Below are 11,854 nucleotides of genomic sequence, written 5' to 3'. Positions count from 1 at the left end.
TTCCTTCCTTCCTTCCTTCCTTCCTTCCTTCCTTCCTTCCTTCCTTCCTTCCTTTCTTCCTTCGTTTCTCTCTCCCTTTCTTCCTTTCCTCCTCCTCCTCCTCTTCTTCTTCTTCCTCCTCCTCCTCTTGTTCTTCCTCCTCCTCCTCTTCTTCTTCTTTGTCTTCCTCTTCTTCTTTTTCTTTTTCTTCTTCTTCTTCTTCTTAGTGCAAGAATGTTTCTAACTGTGATGTTTATAATAGCCCCAAACTAGAATCAGCCCAAAGGGCTCTCCAGGCTAGAATGGATATAGGAGCTGTGGTAACACCACAAAATAGAATACTGGGATATAGCAATGAGTACGAATGAAGACCTTGCTCTACACAATATGGGTAGATCTCACAGACCTGGTGTTGAGCAAGAGAAGTCAGTACACACACAAGAAGTCCTCACTGTGGGATTCTATTCCCATAAAACGTACAGAAATAAGCAAAAATGATCCATGGCATTGACGGTCAGACTGGTTACCTTTGGGAGGGATAGAGGCAGGAAGGGACATTCTGGAGGGTGGCTCTACCTCCTGATTTGGAGGAGATAGAGTATGATGTTCTGTGTCCAGACTCCTGCTGCAGATACAGAAGTACACCAAGATCACCTAAATGAGAACAAACAGAGGCTCTTCCTTCAGAGCTTGCGGAAGAGTCAGCTACTATCATCACTTGGATTTGGCAGGAAGGGACTCAAAGGCAGGGAGGGGGAAGTGTCACCATGGGAAAGAAAGGGAAGCTCCAGGTATGTTATGATTGGAGATGGTTTACCTGGGAGGGACGCTGGAGGCTGGCTAGCTAGAGGGGGCACCTCTGTGGTTGGTTGGGGAATTTGGTTTCTCTGGTTGGTCCTGAGTTGGTAGAGATAAGGTATGGTGGGGACTGGGAAGAAGCTGCCAGACACTGAGTCCTAGTTGTACTGGGCCCACCGCTGCAGTTCTGGGGTGTATTAGCATGTGCACGTGTGCATACACACAGTGATGATAGTCCTATTCTTAAAACACCCCTGAGACCACTAGTTATAATATTCGGCATTATTACAGTATCACAACATGGGGCAGATCTTGGCACACCGGGAGGAACGTGTTGGTGTGAAGTCTCATTTTAAATGGGGTTAAATTGTGGTTTGGCTTTCCAGGCTGGTTACTGCAGAGATTTGGGGTCAGAGTTCTAGTGTCATACCTGGTCTGGCCCGTGTCCGTTTTTATATTCAGTCTCTCAGGGGGAAAAGTATGGGCACTGAGGGGAGCCTCCCCTGCTGGAATGGGAGGTGGGTTGTCACATACATATTTCCTCCAGCTCCCTCTCCCTCCCCATGGCCTGGGAGCCTGCCTGTGAGGGTGAGACCCCCTGCTCCAAGTCTTTGCTGAGCTATCACACCCACCAAGTGTCTTTTTCCTTTAGGCCTGGCGTAAAGCCCAGCTGCAATTGGAAGGCTTCTTTGGTCAGACCTCTCTCATTTATTAGGCTTTCTAAGTTCCCATGGCTTGCCTCAAACCCTGCAGGGTAAATTCTCATCGCCTTGCCTGTATTTTATTTTATTTTATTTTTTTTAAAGATTTTATTTATTTATTTGACAGAGATCACAAGTAGGCAGAGTCAGGCAGAGAGAGAGGAGGAAGCAGGCTCTCCGCTGAGCTGAGAGCCCGATGTGGGACTCGATCCCAGGATCCTGGGATCATGACCCGAGCCGAAGGCAGAGGCTTTAACCCACTGAGCCACCCAGGCGCCCCTGTATTTTAAAAGCCTATACTGAGTATCTTTTCTTCTACATATTCAATACTGTTTCTATAAAAAAACAACAAAAACAGCATCCAAAGTACCCGCCCCCACCAAATACAACTTTTTATTTGAAGTAACACATACATACTGGAAAGCGTACTGAGAAAGGAATTAAGGAATCTGAGGCAAGAAGGGTGGAGGCAGCCAGAGAGAGCAGGGGGTGGGGGGAAGGTGAAGAAGGGGAGGAAGCCCTGGGTTCTAATTCTGGGTCCACAGCCAACTCATGGCATCCCTTACCCTCCTGGACCCACAAACAGTGGGTGATGTCAAATCCTTGCTCCTCAAATCCTTCCTTCTCCAAGGCTCAGTCCCATCAGCCCTTGAGTGTCCTTGGCTCGGTTGGCTGCATAGACTTCCTTCCCCTCCTGTTTTCTCTCCCCCGGTCCCCAGGTGCCGTTCCACACCATCTGAATCACTGATTTCCTAGCAATCAGACTCTCTGTTCTATTGAATCAATTCACTTGTATTTAACATAAGAAGAAAGCAAAAATCCTTTCATTATCGCATGCAGCTGGAAATCGGCTTCTTGCAGGAGGCCTGTCCAAAGGAATGGGGAAAAAGAGAAACTGGTAATTGTTCCTTCTTTGCCTACTTGCTGTCACGACATCCTTAGAATTGTGGGTCCACACTACTCATTTGTAGTCGTGCTACTATTATTACTTCTAGAACTTACAACCCTTGGACATTTCCTTCATTCAGCTTGCTGTTATGAAGGTCTACGATGACCAGATGTCAGCTTGTAGTGAGGCTACTGCAGTACAGAGCTTTCAATCTGGGTGACTCGATCAGGACTTTCCCCCTTTTCCTCACTGCCTTCACTGTCAGGAGTTTTCCGTTCTCAGGGTGTGGGGCGGCCTGCTACCTTCTGGACTTGGCTCAGTGGACTCCTTCCCACCCAGTCCAGCAGCAGCCAATCTCCCCCTTTGAATATTCACCTTCTTTATAATCTAGTCTCTTTGTTTATTTATTTATTTATTTTTAAAGATTTTATTTATTTATTTGACAGAGAGAGATCACAAGTAGGCAGAGAGGCAGGCAGAGAGAGAGAGGAGGAAGCAGGCTCCCTGCTGAGCAGAGAGCCCGATGCGGGACTCGATCCCAGGACCCTGAGATCATGACCTGAGCTGAAGGCAGCGGCTTAACCCACTGAGCCACCCAGGCGCCCCAGTCTCTTTATTTATTTTTTATTTAAAAGTTTTTTTGTTTGTTTAAGTAATCTCTGTACCTCACATGGGGCCCAAACTCATGAGACTGGGATGAAGAGTTGCACGCTTTTCCGACTGAGCCAGGCACAAGTGCCCTTAATCTAGTCTCTTTAAAATTAAAAAAAATATATATATTTATTTGACAGAGAGATAGCAAGAGAGAGAAAGAGAGCAAGCGCACAAGCAGGGGGAGCTGCAGGCAGAGGGAAAGGGAGAAGCAGGCCCCCCGCTAAGCAAGGAGCCTGATGCAGGGCTCCATCCCAGGATCCTGGGATCATGACCCAAGCCGAAGGCAGATGTCCAACCGACTGAGCCACCCAGGTGTCCCCAAAACATCTTTTAATTACACAGGGAATACATGAAAATGTGCTTACTACAAAAAATCAAACCCCCAAACCAAGCAGTTTTTAGGCTGGAGATTCTCAAACTTCAGTGTAGATACCACTCCCTTGGGGATCTTGTGAAAGGCCGCTGCTGGCACATGCAGTCACTACGTTTCTGAAGAGACTTTTTTCCTTCCAAGATTTTAGTTAAATTCAAGTTAGTTAACATACAGTGTAGTATTCGTTTCAGGAGTAGAATTTAATGATTCTATATTACCCAGTGCTCGACACAACAAGTGTGCTCCTTGATTCCCATCACCCAGTCACCCTATCCCTGGACCTACCTAACCTCCAGCCACCCTGTTTGTTTTCTATAGTTAAGAGTCTCTAGGGCGCCTGGGTGGCTCAGGGGGTTAAAGCCTCTGCCTTCAGCTCAGGTCATGATCCCAGGGTCCTGGGATCGAGCCCCGCATCTGGCTCTCTGCTCAGCAGGGAGCTGAGCTGTTTTTATCTTATTTTGCTTTTCCTTCCCTTCCCCTGTGTTCACGTGGTTTGTTTCTTAAACTCCACATAGGAGTAAAATCCTACGATATTTTTCTTTCTCTGACTTAGTTTGCTTAGCATAATACCATCCATGTTGTTGCAAATGGCAAGATTTCATTCTTTTTGATGGGTGAGTAATATTCCATCACTTCTTTATCCACTCATCAGGCAATGGACATTGGAGCTCTTTCCATAATTTGGCTATTGTTGATAGTGCTGCCATAAACACTGAGGGTGTGTGCCCCTTTGAAACAGTGTTTTTGTATCCTTTGGATAAATACCTAGTAGTGCAATGGCTGGGTTGTAAGGCAGTTCTATTTTTAAAATATATTTTATTTATGGGGCACCTGGGTGGCTTAGTTGCTAAGCATCTGCCTTTGGCTCAGGTCAGGATCCCAGAGTCCTGGGATCGAGCCCCACGTTGGGCTCCCTGCTCCTTGGACAGCCTGCTTCTCCCTCTCCCACTCCCCCTGCTTATGTTCCCTTTCTTGCTGTCTCTCTGTCAAATAAATAAATAAAATCTTTAAAATATATGTATGTGTGTGTATATGTGTATATATATATACACATATACATAATTTATACATACATAATTTATATATAAAATATATAATTTATGCATATATATAATTTATTTATTCAGAGCACCAGTGGGGTGGGAAGGGGGAGAAGGAGAGGGAGAATCTCCAGCTGACTCTGAGCTGAAGGTTGAGCCTGACATGGGGCTTGATCCCATGACCCTGAGATCATGACCTGAGCTGAAATCAAGAGTTGGATGCTTAACTGACTGAGCCACATAGATACTCCTGTACTTTTTAATAATTTGAAAATTACTTTGTTTATTTTTATTTTATTAAAAGATTTTATTTATTTATTTGACAGACAGAGATCACAAGTAGGCAGAGAGGCAGGCAGAGAGAGAGGAAGGGAAGCAGCCTTCCTGCCTAGCAGAGAGCCCGATTTCGGGCTTCCATCCCAGGACCCTGAGAACATGACCTGAGCCAAAGGCAGAGGCTTTAACCCACTGAGCCATCCAGCCACCCTGAAAATTACTTTCCATACTAGAATGCAAATGCCCTGAGGTGTTTAACATTTTGAGGAATCTCCTTACTGTTCTCCAGAGTGGTTGCACAGTTTGCATTCCCACCAAGAGTATAAGAGTGTTCTCCTTTCTCTGTATCCTTGCCAGCATCTGTTGTTTCTTGAGTCATTGACTTTAGCTATTCTAATAGGTGTGAAGTGGTATCTCACTGTGGTTTTGATTTGTATTTCTCTGATGCCAAGTGATGTGAAGCATCATTCATGTGTCTGTTGGCCATTTGTATGTCTTCTTTGAGTAAGTGTTCATGTCTCCTGCCCATTTCTTAACTGGATTATTTATTTTTTGGGGTGTTGAGTTTGATAAGTTTTTTTTTTTTATAGATTTTGGATACTAGCCCTTTCTCCAATATGTCATTTGCAAATATCTTCTCCCATTTTGTAGGTTACTTTTAGTTTTGTTGATTGTTTCCTCAGCTATGCAGAAGCTTTTTATCTTGGTGAAGTCCCAACAGTTCATTTTTCCTTTTGCTTCCCTTGCCTCCATCAGAGATGTGCCTATTAAGAAGTGCTATGGCTGAGGTCAAAGGGGTTGCTGCCTGTTTTCTCCTCTAGAATTTTGGTGGTTTCTTGTCTCACATTTTGGACGTTCATCTAAGGAGACTTTTTTGAGTTAAAAACAAAGAACAGTAGTTGAAAATGTCCTTCACTCTCCTGTAAGTTTGAGAGACATCATTCTTTGCCTTTGCCTATGTACTGTGCCATTTGATAATCCTAAATTAATCCCATCTGTGGCTTGGGAGTGAGGACTCTGTTCGTAGCAGTAGGGTGCAGGGTCTCCTAGCCTCTAGACTCTTCTATAGCTCCTCATAGTACCCCACAAAGTATTGTTGCCAAGTTTACTAGGTCTTTGTTGAATTGAATTTAGTTCATACAGCAATCCAAATGATTTGGTCCTTGTTTCAGTTGATTGAGGACCCTTGACTTCTGAGTTTTTCTCCACCATGTGCAGGATGACCCACCCAAATCACTGATGAAATGGAGAACAGGGCAAATCCAGAGCCAGAGCCCCACACAGTGCCACTGAAGACCATTGGCCAACCAGCCTCATCAGTTGACCTCACCATTACTCAATCAGTATTCTACGCTCCCTATCGTCATCTACTAGTTAAGAGTATATATAACACCGGGCACCTGAGTGGCTCAGTTGCTTGAGCATCCAACTCTTGATTTCAGCTCAGGTCGTGATCTCAGGGCTGTGAGATCAAGCTCCAGTCAGGCTCTCTGCTTGTCCCTCCCCTTCTGCTCTTCCCCCCATGCTCTCTTTCTCTCTCTCCAAGATAAAGAAATAAATAAATTCTTTTAATAAAAGAGTACATATAACAATTCTAGTGGAGGTGTATCTGCTAATGAATGCTGCAAAAGAGAAATCAGGCCAATACTTAATAGCATAAAACAACACATTTCGTATCTCATGGTTTCTGTGGGTTAGGATTTCAGGTGCAGGCTCACTGGGTCCTTTGGCTCAGGGTCTCTAATGTGTTGGCTGGGGCTGCAGCCATCTCAGGGCTCAACCTGGAGAGGAGGATTCACCTCCAAACTACTCTTTTTTTTTTTTTTTTAAGATTTTATTTATTTGACGGAGAGATCACAAGTAGGCAGAGATGCAGGCAGAGAGAGAGAGAGAGAGCGAGAGAGAGAAGCAGGCTCCCCGCTGAGCAGAGAGCCCAATGTAGGGCTCGATCCCAGGACCCTGAGACCATGACCTGAGCCAAAGGCAGAGACCCAACCCATTGAGCCACACAGGCGCCTCTCCAAACTACTCTTGTGGTTGTTTCAGGGTACAGTTCCTTCAGTTCCTTTCTGAATTGTTGCTCTGAGAGCTTCACTTCCTGTTGGCTGTTGGCTGTTGGCCAGAGGCCGCCTGCCCTCCATTCCTTGCTGCATGAGCCTCTCCGTAAAGCAGCTCCCAACGTAATATCTTGCTTCATTAGAACAAGCAGGAGAAAAGAGCTAGAGAGAGAGCACAACAGAAGTCATAGTCTTTCTTAAATTAACCTTAGAAGTGATATCTCATCACTTTTGTAAATTGCACTCACAGGGCAATTTACCAGGACATGGGGACCATTGGGAGTACCACTGTAGAAATTTTCTGCTATAGAAAGGGAAGTTGACTCAGACCTGCAACAGGACATATATATGAATTCTTTGACCCAGCAATCCCATTTCTAGTAATCTAAGCCCAAAATACACTGGCGAAAATAAACAAAGATATATGTACAAGGCTAATCATTATGGCACACTTTGTAAGTAGCAAAAGACTCAAGGGACACCAGGGTGGCTCAGTTGGTTAAGCATCTGCCTTTGATTCAGGTCATGATCTCAGGGTCATAAGATCGAGCCCCGCATCGGGGCTCCCTGCTCATCAGGGAGCCTGCTTTTCCCTCTCCCCGCTGCCCCTGCTTATGTTCTCCCTCCCTGTCTCTCTCTCTCTAATAAATAAATAAAATCTTTTAAAAGAAGGAAGAGATGGAAAATGTATAATCTTTTATTTAAGAAAAAAAGCTTTTAGTTAAGAGTTGAGTCTTGGTATCCCATGTGACTCTACTGGGAGAGGACTTTAGAAACCTGGGCCTGGTTTCATCTGGACTTTGCCTCACATAGCTTTCCCTTTGCAGATATTGGTTTGCATCCTTTCCCTGTAACAAATCTTAGCCACGAGTATTACTAAAACCAAAAGCATTTGGACTGGAATCTCTTGTCTGTTTTCATGAAAGGGTAAACCAAAACCTGATCGCAAAAATGGTCACCTATAAAGAAAGGGCAGGAACAGAAAAGAGGGTTCAAGGACAGAAGCTAGACTTTTCTGGATGTACCTTCTTTTGTAGATTTGACTTTGGAACCATGTTACTGTTTTACATAATTATATAACAAAGTTAAATTTAAGATTTTTTTATTTTGGGGAGGCTGGCTAGCTCAGTTGGAAGAGCATGTGACTCTTGATCTTGGGGTTGTGAGTTTGAGCCCCACGATGGATGGAAAGATTACTTAAATAAAACTTAAAAAAGAAAAAGATGTTTTGTAGCCCTAAAAATGGGGCAAAAAGAACTCAATTGTGTATTGAATTGATGCCTGAATCACACAGAGAGGAATTATTTCAACTTTAAAACACAACAGTTTGATTTTTCATCTGTAGTGCAATATATCCTTAAGACAAAAAAAACTGCAAGGAAATGTTAAACAGTATTTAGTAACCATCTTGTTGGTGATAATATTGGTATTTTTATTCTGAAACTATTATCTCTAATGATAAAGCAAATAAGTAGTGAATGTTGTTAAGAACTTGGATTTTTTAGGACAAGATAAAAGAGAAATATAAAACCAAAGGAATTATGTAAAAACTCTAGAACCTTAAAAATGAATGGAAAAATATTAATATAAATGTATGATATATTTTTCTCTTTATAAAAGTAGGTTTTCTATCTATATGCTAAAATGGCCTAGAAATTGAACAACCCAGTAGCAATGTGCACTCCTGGTGTCCAAATTGTGACCTCTAAACATCATTTCCTACTGATAGGAACAATTACTCCTTGGAGAAATGTCTGATTCAAGATCTGGACAGGAGATTTCTAGAGTTGAGGCTGGAACCTCTCATCATATCAGAGAACAAGAAAGCTGTGTAAGACTATCAGAGTCACCTTTAAATGATTATGGAGTCAATCTGAAGGGCTTCCATTGACCAAATGTGGCGCCAATTTGAACATCAAAAAGAAGAGTGATTCCAATGGATTGAAATTCACCAAATATGTTTTAAAATGCGTGAGTTCATAATAACAATAAAAAGAAAGTCATTCATTTATTTTTATTTTTTTAAGATTTTATTTATTTGACAGAGAGCGATCACAAGTAGGCAGAGAGGCAGGCAGAGAGAGAGGAGGAAGCAGGCTCCCTGCCAAGCAGAGAGCCGGATGCGGGGCTCGATCCCAGGACTCTGGGATCATGACCTGAGCAGAAGGCAGAGGCCTAACCCACTGAGCTACCCAGGCGCCCCAAGAAAATCATTCATTATCTGGTTATCTGATGACAAGAAAGTCATCAGATAACCATTATCTGGTTATCTGGTGACAAGAAAGTCATGTATTCTTAGTCACCTCAAGAAGACACTAGAGGGGCGCCTGGGTGGCTCAGTGGGTTAAGCCGCTGCCTTCGGCTCAGGTCATGATCTCGGGGTCCTGGGATCGAGTCCCGCATCGGGCTCTCTGCTCAGCAGGGAGCCTGCTTCCCTCTCTCTCTCTCTGCCTGCCTCTCTGTCTACCTGTGACCTCTCTCTGTCAAATAAATAAATAAAATCTTAAAAAAAAAAAAAAGAAGACACTAGAAAACCAATTCATTCTGAAAACTGGTCAATAAAGAGAATCAACTCTGCTTTAAAAAAAAAAAAAAAATAGGGCGCCTGGGTGGCCCAGTGGGTTAAGCCGCTGCCTTCGGCTCAGGTCATGATCTCAGGGTCCTGGGATCGAGTCCCACATCGGGCTCTCTGCTCAGCAGGGAGCCTGCTTCCTCCTTTCTCTCTCTCTCTGCCTGCCTCTCTGCCTACTTGTGATCTCTCTCTGTCAAATAAATAAATAAATAAAATCTTAAAAAAAAAAAAGAAAAAAATGGGGTTCCTGGCTGGCTCAGTAGAGCATGCAACTCTTGATCTTCCTTTTTTAAAAAGACTCATTTATTTATTTGAGAGAGAGAGCAGGAGCAGAGGGAAAGGGAGAGAGAGAATCTCAAGCAGGCTCCAGACCTAACTGGAGACTGACTCGGAGTTTTGATCTTACTATCCCGAGATCATAATCTGAGCCAAAAACCAAAACTGGGTGCTCAACTGACTGAATCACCCAGGCACCCCATGCTACTCTTTTTTTTTTTTTAATAAGATTTCATTTATTTATTTGACAGAGAGAAATTACAGGTACACTGAGAGGCAGGCAGAGAGAGAGAGAAGGAAGCAGGCTCCCTGCTGAGCAGAGAGCCCGATGCGGGACTCGATCCCAGGACCCTGAGATCATGACCTGAGCCGAAGGCAGCGGCTCAACCCACTGAGCCACCCAGGCGCCCACCCCATGCTACTCTTGATCTTGAGGTTGTGGGTTTGAGCCCCACATTGGGTATAGAGATTACTTAGAGGTTAAAAAAAAAAAAAAAAAAAAAGAATCAGGGGCACCTGGATGGCACAGTTGGTTGAAAGTCTGACTCAGTTTCAGCTTGGTCATGGTCTCGGGGTCATGGGATTGAGTCCTGAACTGGGCTCTACACTCAGTGCAGAGTCTGCTTGGGACTCTCTCTGCCTCTTCCTCTGCGCCCCTTCCCCCATATGCAGGCTCTCTCTCTCAAGTGAATAAATAAATCTTTAAAAAAAATCAGTCTTGCCCTTTCTATAGAAGTTATACTTCAGGATACCAAAGAGCTGATGGATAAAGGTTCTTTATAAAAGAATTCCAATTAATTAAGTGCAGAGGAGATAAAAGAATTAGAATATCACAATTTTGCACCCCGTAATAAAATAATGGCTATATCACCATTAGGCAATGTCACCAATAGTTGCTGAATCCAGTAGGTAAAAAGCTGATGGAGAACTTTATAATGGATGGACCAATCTGATGTTACCTGAACCAAATGACCAATCTTAACATCTCAAAAAGAGGTAATAATGCAAGTAAGTAGTGAATGTTATGAACTAGGATTTTCCTGTTCTGATGAGACAAATAAGAAATAAATAGTACCACCAATGATGAATTGTTTTAAATAAAGCAAACCTGCATCTAATCAAGACTTTAAATTATGGGGTGCCTGGGTGGCTCAGTGGGTTGGGCCTCTGCCTTCAGCTGGGGTCATGGTCTTGGGGTCCTAGGATCGAGCCCTGCATCAGGCTTTCTGCTCCGCGGGGCGCCTTCTTCCTCCTCTCTCTCTCTGCCTGCCTCCTGGCCTACTTGTGATCGCTCTCTGTCAAATAAATAAATAAAACCTTAGAAAAAAAACCACAAAAGACTTTAAATTACAAGGATGCAGTCATCAAAATCAGAAATGTGGAAATTCTTCGGGGCAAACAATCTGGTTTCTTCAATAAATAAATTGCAAGGAAAATAAATGGAGGGAAACAGGTTAAAAAAGATTTAAGAGACAAAGCAATGAAATGCATTATGTTGACTTTGGAAAATGAATTTGACACAATTATAAAAGATTGACAATCAGGGAAAGTTAAATAATGTGGGGTTCATGATACTTGAGGGTTTTTTTTTTTTAAGATTTTATTTATTTTTTTGAGAGAGAGGGAGCATGGGGAGAGGGGAGCAGAGGAAAAGGGAGAGAGAGAATCTTAAGCATCCTATCTTAAGAATCTAAGATTAAGCATGGGGTCCAAACTCATGACCCTAAGAACAAGACCTGAGCTGAGATCAAGAGTCAGACACTTAACCGGCTGAGCCACCCCACCAGAAATGATTCTAGATGTTCTACATATATTATTTAACTTTTCCCCAAGGCCTATTACATTTATCTTTCCATTAACATTGACAATATATATTTATTTTTTCAGTTAAAATACCTTGGGAAGCAGTCTATAATATCTAAAAGTATTACAAATTCCTTTTGATGGCTGCATAGTGTTCCATTGTGGCCCAGTCATTTTTTATTCAACTGAGGTTTAGCTAGGTTAAGCAGCTTGCTGAAAATCACTCAGCTGGAGCTGGTAGGATTAGGACTAAGGTCTGGCTGACTCCAAAGCATGTATTCTAAATTAGTGTTTCCCAGACTTTAATACATATATGAATCCCCTGAGGCTTTTGCTGAAATTGCAGATAAGGTGGGTTTGGGGTGAGTCCTGAGATCCTTACAAATTACTCATCATGCAAAAGCAAGGGAAGCCTAGAAAACTTGGTCTGAGCATG

At 43.1% G+C, this 11,854-nt stretch overlaps 1 protein-coding gene across 2 annotated transcripts in view; it reads left to right on the top strand.

Annotated features, from left to right (window-relative positions):
* LOC132008179 (mitochondrial antiviral-signaling protein-like) overlaps positions 1–11,854 on the top strand; it is a 37,688-nt gene that overhangs the window by 21,904 nt on the left and 3,930 nt on the right. Inside the window, exon 9 of one of the 2 annotated variants that reach the window (XM_059386602.1) lies at positions 8,497–10,121. The exons of the other annotated variant lie outside the window; for it this stretch is intronic. The gene's annotated coding sequence lies outside the window, so the exon portion shown is untranslated. Of the gene's footprint in view, positions 1–8,496; positions 10,122–11,854 lie in introns of those variants that run through there. 2 annotated transcript variants of the gene reach the window in all.

The sequence above is a fragment of the Mustela nigripes genome, unplaced genomic scaffold (genome assembly GCF_022355385.1).
Source record: "Mustela nigripes isolate SB6536 unplaced genomic scaffold, MUSNIG.SB6536 HiC_scaffold_75, whole genome shotgun sequence".
NCBI classification, from domain to species: Eukaryota; Metazoa; Chordata; class Mammalia; order Carnivora; family Mustelidae; genus Mustela; species Mustela nigripes.
The sequence above is the reverse complement of the archived record's forward strand: the minus strand, read 5'-3'. Positions and strand labels throughout refer to the sequence as shown.